Raw genomic sequence first — 13,356 nt, forward strand, 5'->3', positions numbered from 1 at the left:
CTCTGTTCATTTCCAAGGCAAACCATTCAATATCACAGTAATCCAAGTCCATGCCCCAACCAATAATGCTGAAGAAGCTGAGGTTGGATGTTTCTATGAAGACCTATAAGACTTCTAGAACTAACACACAAAAAATATGTCCTTTTCATCATAGGGGACTGGGATGTGAAAATAGGATGTCAAAAGATACCTGGAGTATCTTTTACCAAGGCGAATTTGGCCTTGGAGTACAAAACAAAGCAGGGCAAAGGCTAACAGAGTTTTGCCAAGAGAACGCACTGGTTATAGCAAACACTCTGTTTCAACAACACAAAAGAAGACTGTACACATGGACATCACCAGATGGTCAATATTGAAATCAGATTGATTATATTCTTTGCAGCCAAAGATGGAGAAGCTCTATACAGTCAGCAAAAACACGACCGGGAGCTGACTGTGGCTCAGATCATGAACTCCTTATTGCCAACTTCAGACTTAAATTGAAGAAAGTAGGGAAAACCACTAGACCATCCAGGTATAACCTAAATCAAATTCCTTATAATTATACAGTGGAAGTGACAAACAGATTCAAGGGGTTAGATCTCATAGAGTGCCTGAAGAACTATGGACAGAGGTTCGTGACATTGTATAGGAGGCAGTGATCAAGACCACCCCCAAGAAAATTAAATGTGAAAAGGCAAAATGGTTGTCTGATGAGGCCTTACAAATAGCTGAGAAAAGAGAAGCAAAAGGCAAAGGAGAAGAGGAAAGGTACACCCATTTGAATGCAGAGTTCCAAAGCATAGCAAGGAGAGATAAGCCTTCCTCAGTGATAAATGCAAAGAAATAGAGGAAGACAATAGAATGGGAAGGACTAGAGATCTCTTCAAGAAAATTAGAGATACCAAGGGATCATTTCATGCAAAGATAGGTACAATAAAGGACAGAAATGGTGTGGACCTAACAGAAGCAGAAGATATTAAGAAGAGGTGGCAAGAATACACATAAGAACTATAGAAAAAGAGCTAATGATAAGAGCAGATAACCATGATGGTGTGCTCACTCACCTGGAGCCAGACATCCTGGAATGTGCAGTCAAGTGGGCCTTAGGAAGTATCACTACGAACAAAGCTAGTGGCGGTGATAGAATTCTAGTTAAGCTATTTCAAATCCTAAAAGATGATGCTGTGAAAGTGCTGCACTCGATATTCCAGCAAATCTGGAAAACTCAGCAGTGGCCACAGGACTGGAAAAGGTCAGTTTTCATTACAATCCCAAGGAAGGGAAATGCCAAAGAATGGTCAAACTTACCACACAATTACATTCATCTCACATGCTAGCAAAGTAATGCTGAAAATTCTTCAAGCCAGGCTTCAACAATACGTGAACCGTGAACTTCCAGATGTTCAAGCTGGATTTAAAAAAGAGGAAGAAGAGATCAAATTGCCAACATCTGTCAGATCATCAAAAAAGCAAGAGAATTCCAGAAAAACATCTGCTTCATTGACTACTTTAAAGCCTTTGTGTAGATCACAACAAACTGTGTAAAATTCTTCAAGAGATGGGCATACCAGACTACCTTACCTGCCTCCTGAGAAATCTGTATGCAGGTCATTAAGCAACAGTTAAAAGTGGACATGGAGCAACAGACTGATTCCAAATAGGGAAAGGAGTACGTCAAGGCTGTATATTGTTACCCTGCTTATTTAATTTATATGCAGAGTACATCATGTGAAATGCCAGGCTGGATGAAGCACAAGCTGGAATCAAGATTGCCAGGAGAAATATCAATAACCTCAGATATGCAGATGACACCACCCTCATGATAGAAAGTGAAGAGGGACTGAAAAACCCCTTGATGAAAGTGAAAGAGGATAGTGAAAAAGCTGGCTTAAAACTCAGCATTCAGAAAACTAAGATCATGGCATCTCGTCCCATCACTTCATAGCAAATAGGTAGGGAAACAATGGAAACAGAGACTTTTGGTCGGGGGGCCAAATTACTGCAGATGGTGATTGCAGCCATGAAATTAAAAGATGCTTGCTTCTTGGAAGATAAGTTATGACCAACCTAGAAAGCATATTAAAAAACAGAGACATTACTTTGCCGACAAAGGCCCATCTGGTCAAAACTCTGGTTTTTCCAGGAGTCATGTTTGGATGTGAGAGTTGGACCATGAAGAAAGCTGAAAACCAAAAAATTGATGCTTTTGAATTGTGGTGTTAGGGAAGACTCTTGAGAGTCCCTTGGACAGCAAGGAGCTCAACCCAGTCAATCCTAAAGGAAATCAGTTCTGAATGTTCATTGGAAGGACTGATGCTGAAGCTGAAACTCCAATACTTTGGTCACCTGATGCGAAGACCTGACTCATTGGAAAAGACCCTGATGCTGGGAAAGATTGAAGGCAGGAGGAGAAGGGGACGACAGAGGATGAGGTGGTTGGATGGCATTACTGACTCGATGGACATGAGTTTGAGCAAGCTCTGGGAGTTGGTGATGGCCAGGGAAGCCTGGCGTGCTGCAGTCCAAGGGGTCACAAAGAGTTGGACACAACTGAGCGGCTGAACTGAGCTAGGATGTCCCAGTTAATGTAATCTTCCCTGCTCTGTCCATTCCCTTCTTTGAATTCACTCACTCCGTGAAGCGTGATCAAACATCAAAGCCTGGTAAGTAGACTTCCTTTCACACAAATCTTGAAGAAATTTGTCATCTTAGATATAGCCTTGAGGTTGTCCCTAAGGTTATGTTTAAGTTTGATGTGTGACTTACATTCTTTCTACCACACAGAATTATCTTTTATCCGGTAGAAGAGATTGTTTTCCTGAAGATGCTAAAAAAAACAAAACAAAAAAACTTAAGAAATGCCTTAGAAAATAAACATCTTTACTCATAAATACTTTGAGCCAACCAATTTGAAAAGTACCTAAAACTTTATAACCTTCTGATATAAAAAGTGGACTTCCTTTGCTCTTTAAAATTAGACCAAATCATGCTTCTGGCCAAGATAGAGTAACAGAGACCAGATTTACACGACTTTTAAAAATAGAGAAAACAACGTTAACAGTCTTCAGGTATTGAACAATAGCACAAGACAGCAATCCTTGAGAGAGAGGAAAATAGATTGTTGCCCCAGCTTACTACCTAGACATGGTGTCCATGATGCAGTTGGGCAGTCCAGGTAGAGCCTCGACGTCTCTAAGTTGAAAAGACAGAGTTGAGAGTTCTGCAAGTCCAAGGCAGGTAGAGTTTGCAAGGTGAAGTACTACAGGAGAGCTCTGGAGATCTCACCTGGTCCTCCCCACGTCTTCAGCCAAGTATTGGTAAGTATTAGCATGTGGGGAACAGGTCAGAGGCTGAGGAGTCACCCAAAAGATATAGACAGAATAATCCTCTTATCAGATTTTTATCTGATGTTGGGAACAGGGTCAGAAATAGCTCATGTTTCCACCTGGCATAGTGGAAATATATCATAAAATTTGAGGCAGTAGGACTCTGAAGGTTATTGTTGCTTCATTACTGTGGAAAAACAGCCCTAGGCTAAAAGTTGTTTTGTTTCTGCCTTAAAGCTCAAAAGTAAGACAGGAAAGGATCAAATCATTTTCAAGTAACCGTGGCTCAGAACATAGTTCATACATGTATGTAAGTAAATGTGTGTGTGTGTATATATATATATATATATATATATGTGTGTGTGTGTGTGTGTGTGTGTGTGTGTGTGTGTGTACCTATTAATATTTAAATATAAAGAATATCTAACACTCAACAAAGTAGTAATTCATAATATTTCGGATCCAGTGATCAGGTATGCAAAGTAGTAGGAAAACACAACCCAAAATGAAGAGAAAATTTAATATATTGGAAATGACCCAGAATTCACACAAAAGATAGAATTAGTAAACAAGGACAATTAAATGTTCTAACTATACTGATATATCAGAACACAGTGGAACATCTTTAACATACTGAAAAGAAAAAGATCCTATCAACTTGAAATTCTATACTCAGTAAAATTATATTTCAAAAACATACTTACAAGATCCAGAAGTATTCATGGCTATTTGGATATATTAAAGCAAGTACTCAGGAAGAAGGAAATTGATACCAGATGATAATAAAAAATAATTTAAAAATTATTAAAAATTCAAACATATGGTGGCTAAATAACACGCTTCTGAATAACCAACAAATCATAGAAGAAATCAAAAAAGAAATCAAAATATGCATAGAAATGAATGAAAATGAAAACACAACAACCCAAAACCTATGGGACACTGTAAAAGCAGTGCTAAGGGGAAGGTTCATAGCATTACAGGCTTACATCAAGAAACAAGAAAAAAGTCAAATAAATAACCTAACTCTACACCTAAAGCAATTAGAGAAGGAAGAAATGAAGAACCCCAAAGAAGGAAAGAAATCTTAAAAATTAGGGCAGAAATAAATGCAAAAGAAACTAAAGAGACCATAGCAAAAATCAACAAAGCTAAAAGCTGGTTTTTTGAAAAAATAAACAAAATTGACAAACCATTAGCAAGACTCATTAAGAAACAGAGAGAAGAACCAAATTAACAAAGTTAGAAATTAAAATGGAGAGATCACAACAGACAACACTGAAATACAGAGACTACTACTAGCAGCTCTATGCCAATAAAATGGACAACTTGGATGAAATGGACAAATTCTTAGAAAAGTATAACTTTCCAAAACTGAACCAGGAAGAAATAGAAGATCTTAACAGAGCCATCACAAGCAAGGAAATCGAAACTGTAATCAGAAATCTTCCAGCAAACAAAAGCCCAGGACCTGATGACTTCACAGCTGAATTCTACCAAAAATTTAGAGGAGAGCTAACACCTATCTTACTCAAACTCTTCCAGAAAATTGCAGATGAAGGTAAACTTCCAAACTCATTCTATGAGGCCACCATCACCCTAACTCCAAAACCAGACAAAGATGCCACAAAACAAGAAGACTACAGGCCAATGTCACTGATGAACATAGATGCAAAAATCCTTAACAAAATTCTAGCAAACAGAATCCAGCAGCATATTAAAAAAATCATACACAATGACCAAGTGGGTTTTATCCCAGGAATGCAAGGATTCTTTAATATCCACCAATGTAATACACCACATTAACAAATTGAAAGATAAAAACCATATGGTTATCTCAATAGATGCAGAGAAAGCCTTTGACAAAATTCAACACTCATTTATGATTAAAACTCTCCAGAAAGCAGGAATAGAAGGAACATACCTCAACATAATAAAAGCTATATATGACAAACCCACAGCAAGCATCACCCTCAATGGTGAAAAATTGAAAGCATTTCCTCTGAAATCAGGAACAAGACAAGGGTACCCACTCTCACCACTACTATTCAACATAGTGTTGGAAGTTTTGGCCACAGCAATCAGAGCAGAAAAAGAAGTAAAAGGAATCCAGATAGGAAAAGAAGAAGTGAAACTCGCGCTGTTTGCAGATGACATGATCCTCTACATAGAAAACCCTAAAGACTCTACCAGAAAATTACTAGAGTTAATCAATGAATATAGTAAAGTTGCAGGATATAAAATTAACACACAGAAATCCCTTGCATTCCTATACACTAACAATGAAAAAACAGAAAGAGAAATTAAGGAAACAATACCATTCACCATTGCAACAAAAAGAATAAAATACTTAGGAGTACATCTACCTAAAGAAACAAAAGACCTATACATAGAAAACTATAAAACACTGATGAAAGAAATCAAAGAGGACACAAACAGATGGAGAAACATACCGTGTTCATGGATTGGAAGAATCAATATTGTCAAAATGGCTATTCTACCCAAAGCAATCTATAGATTCAATGCAATCCCTATCAAGCTACCAATGGTATTTTTCACAGAACTAGAACAAATAATTTCACAATTTGTATGGAAATACAAAAAACCTTGAATAGTCAAAGTAATCTTGAGAAAGAAGAATGGAACTGGAGGAATCAACCTGCCTGACTTCAGACTCTACTACAAAGCCACAGTCATCAAGACAGTATGGTACTGGCACAAAGACAGAAATATAGATCAATGGAACAGAATAGAAAGCCCAGAGATAAATCCACGAACCTATGGACACCTTATCTTTGACAAAGGAGGCAAGGATATACAATGGAAAAAAGACAACCTCTTTAACAAGTGGTGCTGGGAAAACTGGTCAGCCACTGTAAAAGAATGAAACTAGAACACTTTCTAACACCACACACAAAAATAAACTCAAAATGGATTAAAGATCTAAATGTAAGACCAGAAATTATAAAACTCCTAGAGGAGAATATAGGCAAAACACTCTCCGACATGAATCACAGCAGGATCCTCTATGACCCACCTCCCAGAATATTGGAAATAAAAGCAAAAATAAACAAATGGGACCTAATGAAACTTAAAAGCTTTTGCACAACAAAGGAAACTATAAGTAAGGTGAAAAGAGCCCTCAGATTGGGAGAAAATAATAGCAAATGAAGAAACAGACAAAGGATTAATCTCAAAAATATACAAGCAACTCCTGAAGCTCAATTCCAGAAAAATAAATGACCCAATCAAAAAATGGACCAAAGAACTAAACAGACATTTCTCCAAAGAAGACATACAGATGGCTAACAAACACATGCAAAGATGCTCAACATCACTCATCATCAGAGAAATGCAAATCAAAACCACAATGAGGTACCATTACACGCCAGTCAGGATGGCTGCTATCCAAAAGTCTACAAGCAATAAATGCTAGAGAGGGTGTGGAGAAAAGGGAACCCTCTTACACTGTTGTTGGGAATGCAAACTAGTACAGCCACTATGGAAAACAGTGTGGAGATTTCTTAAAAAAATGGAAATAGAACTGCCATATGACCCAGCAGTCCCACTTCTGGGCATACACACTGAGGAAACCAGATCTGAAAGAGACACGTGCACCCCTATGTTCATCGCAGCACTGTTTATAATAGCCAGAACATGGAAGCAACCTAGATGCCCATCAGCAGATGAATGGATAAGGAAGCTGTGGTACATATACACCATGGAATATTACTTAGCCGTTAAAAAGAATTCATTTGAATCAGTTCTAATGAGATGGATGAAACTGGAGCCCATTATACAGAGTGAAGTAAGCCAGAAAGATAAAGATCATTACAGCATACTAACACATATATATGGAATTTAGAAAGATGGTAACAATAACCCTATATGCAAAACAGAAAAAGAGACACAGATGTACAGAACAGACTTTTGGACTCTGTGGGAGAAGGCAAGGGTGGGATGTTTCAAGAGAAGAGTATGTATATTATCTATAGTGAAACAGATCACCAGCCCAGGTGGGATGCATGAGACAAGTGCTCAGGCATGGTGCACTGGGAAGTCACAGAGGAATCGGGTGGAGAGGGAGGTGGGAGCGGGGATCGGGATGGGGAATACGTGTAACTCTATGGCTGATTCATGTCAATGTATGACAAAACCCACTGCAATGTTGTGAAGTGATTATCCTCCAACTAATAAAAATAAATTTAAAAGAAATAAAGCAAGTACTCAGGCAGAAGGAAATTGATACCAGATGATAATAGAAAAAGTTACTTGTTTTTAAATCATCTTAAATGATAATTGCAGTTTAAAACAAAAAATATACAGGGGGTTGTAAAATAAATGTATAAGTAAAATTTATGAGAACAATAACACACAGACTGGAAGAGGGTAAATACAAATATACTTCCTTAAAGTTATGGTACTGTATGTGAAGTAGCATAATATTACTTGAAGATAGGCTGTGATAAATTATAGAGATATACTGTTGAACCTGAAGCAACCACTTAAAAAAGACATAGCTAATAAACCGATAAAGGAGACAATAGACAATAAATATTCACTTAATCCAAAAGAAGACAGAAGAAGGGGAAAGGGTACAAAGGACAGATATAACACATAGAAAACAAGTAACCAGATGGTAGATTTAATCCCACCTGTGGAAGTAATCACTTTAAATGTAGACCATTAAATGTAAATGGTCTAAATGCCATAATTAAAGACAAGATTGAGAGATAAAGATATCTGTCATAGATATCTGTCATCTGCTGCATACAAGATAGCCACTTTAAATAAAAAGACTCAAATAGGTTAAAAGTAGTATTAAAAGGATAGGAGAAGATACTCAGTGCCAAAAGAAATCTTCAGTGACTAAATGAGACAAAATAGATTTTGAGGAAAATAATATCAGGGATAAAAAGTTCATTTCACAATGATTAAGAGGTCATTTATCAAGAGAACACAATTCCTGAAAGTTTATGTCCGTAATAAAAAAGCTTCAAAATAAATGGAGAAAAATCTGATAGAAAGAAGGGAAGAATAGACAAATCTACAAGTTTGGTTGGTGATTTCAACACTCCTTTCACAGTAATTGGTAGAACAAGGAGATAGAAAATTAATCAAGATATAGAGGACAGGTAGCACTACCAACCACCTTGACCTAGCTGATACTTACAGAACATTCCATCCAACAAGAACAGAATATACTTTTTCCCCAAGGGCCAAGAACATTTACCAAGATAGATCATACTCTGGACCATAAAACATGTCTCAATAAATTTTAAAGGATTCAAATCACACAAAGTACGTTCATAGACTACAGTGAAATTAAATTAGCAGCCAATAAAAGAAAGATGTCTGGAAAAATTCCCAAGTATTTGAAAACTGAATAACACGTCTAAATAACCAAAGGGTAAAAGGAAAATTGAAAAGTATTTAGACTGGCAAGGGTGTGGAACAACAAGAACATTCATTTATTGCTGGGGAGAATGTGAATGGTGCAGCCACTTTGGAAGACAGTTTGGCAGTTTCTTACAAAACTGTACTTACTCTTAGCATATAATCCAGCAATCATGCTCCTTGGTATTTACCCAACTGAGTTGAAAGCTTATAATCACACAAAAACCTACACAAAGATGTTTGTAGAAACTTTATTCACAATTGCCAAAAACGTGGAGGCAACCAACCTATGTGTTTCAGTAGGTAGATGGATTAAGAAAAACTGTGATACATCCAGACCATGGAATATTATTCAGCACTAAAAAAGGAAACGAGTTGCCAAGTCATGAAAAGACCTGGTGGAATCTTAAATTCATATTACTAAGTGAAAGAAGCCAATCTGCAAAGGCTGTATACTGTATATTTTCAGAAACTCTATAGAGACCGTAACATGATCAGTGGTTTCTAGGAACTGGGGTGAAGGGAGGGATGGATAAGCACAGCACAGAGGAATTTTAGGACAGTGAAACTATTCATATGATATTGTAATGGTAGATACCTGCTGTACATTTGTCAAAACCCACAGAATGTAGAATACCAAGAGTGAAACTTAATGTAAACTATGAGTTTTGCGTAATAAGGATGTGTTAGTGTAGGTGTATCTATTTTAATAAACGTACCACTCTGGTGGGGGATGTTGATGGGGGAGTCTGTGTTCGTAGAGGGGAGACTAGGGATATATAGGAAATCTTTGTACTTTTTGTTCAATTTTGTTGTGAACCTGAAACTTCTCTAAAAAATAGTCTATTTTAAAATATTGGGGAAAAAGCATTTTGAACTGGATGAAAATGAAAATTTGTAGGATGCAACTAAAGAGTGCTTAAAGGGAAGTTTAAGCACTAAACTCCTGTATGGGGAAAGAAGAAAGCTCTCAATTCAATGAGCTCAGCTTTCACTTTAAGAAATAAGACAAAGAAAGTAAAGTAAACCCAAAGAAGAACAAAGGGAATGATAAAAATAAGAGCAGAAATCAATAAAATATAAAGCGAAAGCCAATGGTGGAAACAGCTGATTTTCTTGAGAAGATGAATAAAAGGAAAGCTCTTCTGGCTGATTCTCCAGACAAACTCCTGCCCAAATGGGTAAAGGAGGGGACTTGCAACACCACCTCACACCCAGGAAAAATGACGAGAGAGATCTCTGAGTAATGAGAAAATATCTGTACTCCTATGTGCTAATAATCAGTTTCCAAACTCAAGTGAGACCCAATGTGTTCTTCTGTGAGGAAAAAGCACAGGATTTCTTTGTTTTCCCAGGAAAGTTGTTTTGAACTAGTCATTTGAAAAGTTTACATATATATTGTATTTGAAAATTCTAAAACAGTACTGCTTTAACTAATTCTATACTTGCAGCTTCACAATGTACATATTCTTCTTCTATTTTCAATCCCCATTATTCAGAATTTATAAATTTGAACCTTCTTGATAGGTTCACTTTTTTGGGGGGATGGGGAGAAATAGACCATTTGTGGTGTTTATTCTTGCTTGAACAGAGAATCCAAATTGATCATCCGTGAATAGGATAAACATTCAGGAACAAGTATGTCTATTCTCTTAATCCTGACATTTGAAGAAAATTTATGAAGAACATCTATATAAAATAAGTTTCAGATGTTCAATAAAGGCAGTATAATTCAGGAATCTAAGGTCATGATGAATATCCCAAGCCATTGAGGTAATGTTTTTCAGTCAAATCAATATTTAATCATTTAGCTTCTAAAAACAGCACCATCAAGCAGCTGATCAAAATTGTCACTGGAGAGTATTCAGAATGTAAAAAGACGAGTAAGTCATGGACTCTGTTCCATACCGTTCTCTCTTTTTTTTCCACACTCTTCTTTCCTTGCATGAAAGGTAGCACGGTTTATTCTCTTCTGCTCTTTGCTTGCTTCATTAGTTCATAGCTTCACTTAAATTTATTTCCTGGCATATTTCTGTTTCCTTCTATGAGGAGCAAACCTTAAATGATTTGTTGTTTCCCCCAAAATATTGCTGCATAATTTTGTTGCATTTACTGAAATCATACTCTATTTACGTAAATCTCTCTCTCTCTCTTTTTTTTTTTTTTTTTTTTGAGAAAACTTGGATTTAAACCTGCCATTTATCCAGATGTGTGACTCTGGGACAAGTCACATCTCTGAGTCTCTATTTTTCCCTCTGAAAATGGTGCCTTTACATCTATTATTCCAATTAAGTCCCTCAGAGATAGTGCCAGGCACATGAAAGACCCTCAGGAAAGCCAGCTTCTCCACTCCCTTCCTCCTCATTCCCACCCTGCCAACCTCAGGCAGCTGCAAATAGGGCCTGGCCCACAGGGAAAAACTTCACTGTGGAGAGTTCTGGACCTGGTAACCAAAAGCAACACATTACAAAGACCTCTTGTTTTTAGAAACCTTCATAATCTGAATGTTTCCAGGTGATTTATTTAGAAACCTCCTTAGAAAAGGAGTCAAACTAAAGTAAAACTAATTTTCTCCATTCCTAATTTTTTCCAGAAAATAGATTTACTGAAGAGAATTTATAGGCAAAGCTATATTCAGGAGGAAAAGTTAAGAAAGCTCCCTTTCAGTTCCCCAAGCGTGCTTTGTCAAGGTGCAGGCTTGCTCCTTCAACCACAGAGAGGGGTGAACCCCAGCTGTGGTAGCCAAAACTGCCCCATTTCTCTCCCATGACCCAGCAAGAATCAGTTTTAGTATTGCTTTTTTTAATGGCCTTGACTGCAGGCTTTTTCTGTATGGGGTTCTTCAGGCAGTGACTCCTACCTGATCGGCCCAGGCAACATCTATGCACAGTCCCATCCCAAAGGCTGCCAGGGCACCAGTGCAGGTGTGGCATAGGTCCAAAGAGGAGATTCTTTGTTCTGCTCTTTGCTCCTTAATGAAGAGTTCCCCAGTCCCTGGCAGGTCATTGCAGCTGGGACAGGTGACAGGGTTAGGACTCAGTGTTGCTGTGGATGTGTGAGATGAGGGGCATTCAGAAATCTCGTGGGGGTCAGTGCTATGGTAGGGAGGGCTTCCCAGGGCATCGGGGAAAACAGATGCTGTAAAGTGGCCAGGCGGTCCCCAGGCAACAGGGGTCACTGCCATGACCAGGGGGCAATAGGTTTGGCAGCTAAGGACACAAAGGACCCAAGTGGATTAGGCTGGTTTACTCCACAGTCAGCCCCCTTGTCCCAAGGACAGGGTCAGAGCAAAAGGGCCCGGATGACAGGCAACATGAGTCGTTGCGGGGGAACTCCTGGTGGCTCAGTGGTAAAGAAACCACCTGCAGTGCAGGAGACGTGGATTTGATTCCTGGATCGGGAAGATTCACTAGAGAAGGGCATGGCAACCCACTCCAGTATTCTTGCCTGGGAAATCCCGTGGGCAGAGGAGCCTGGCAGGCTACAGTCAATGGGGTCACAAAGAGCTGGACACGACTTAGCAACTAAACCACCACCACCAATTCCAGGGGGCAGTGAGTTCACTTTACAGGCTGCAGCTGCACCCTAAGGTAGAAAGTCCTTGACTGAAAAAAATGTGAACACCTCCTACATGATGGAGAGGTGGACAGAGTGGCTGTGACATCTCCTCACAAACTATCCACCTTGCTATATTCCTGAGGTGGTCTGAGGGCATCGCAACCAGACGTGGGGCGGCCGGACCCGAGCCTGGCCCACGGTGCCTGTGTGGACGTGTGCAAGTTCGCCAGGGTGCCCTGCACAGCCCTTTTCCTACTGCCTTTCACCTAAGGAGATTATCCCCAGATGTAGAGTTTGGTTAGAGAAAATTTCTTAGAGCCACTTGTTTCTTAAATACTTAGTTTTAATAAATGTCCAGAATCTCTTGAAATCAAAACAGTTCATTAACCAAATACCTTCTCTTTAAAAGGAAAAGTTTGAGGGAGGCTCCACACTGCCCACTCAGCTGTCTGGGACATGTATAGGTACCTGCCACTTAATCTGTGTTTAAGAACCTGTGAGCAGATGGACTAACATCATCTGAGCTGGTATGTAATTGCCTACATAATGGTCAGAGAAATATGAAAAGGGACACGAAGGTAAAAGGCAACTTAGGACTTCAAGTAACAGTCCAGTCTCCCAAGGTCTTGGATTTGAGACTGCAGAGTAGAAAATAGAGTTTTGTATCTTTTCAGTGACATGCAGAACTTCTAGTACCTTTCATGGAACATTGGGACTGCATAATTGATGTCTAGGATTGATTTTAACCTCGTCACCGAATTTCTCTAGGCCTCCTCAGCCTGAGTGCAAATGAAGCCCTGTCATGATAATTCCCCAGGGGTGTTGGCTGGTCCTCCCTGATAAATGCAGGACCAAGTATCTGGGCAGAGGTGGGGGAAGGGTTTCTGCTCACGAACAAGCCTGTGGGCTTGCCAGCTCCCCTGTGGGCAGCTCTCCGCTGAGGCTGCCACGGCTCCACTGGTATTTTGTTTCCAGAGATCTCTGCTAACTGTCCAGGATTAGAGTGACTCCAGGATGAAAGGGTTGGTTTTCCACTTTGGGAGAATGCCTTCTCTCTGTAGGTAAGAGCAGGCATGTGGGTGTTCCAGGACTT

The sequence above is a fragment of the Muntiacus reevesi genome, chromosome 3 (assembly GCF_963930625.1).
Source record: "Muntiacus reevesi chromosome 3, mMunRee1.1, whole genome shotgun sequence".
Lineage (NCBI taxonomy): Eukaryota > Metazoa > Chordata > Mammalia > Artiodactyla > Cervidae > Muntiacus > Muntiacus reevesi.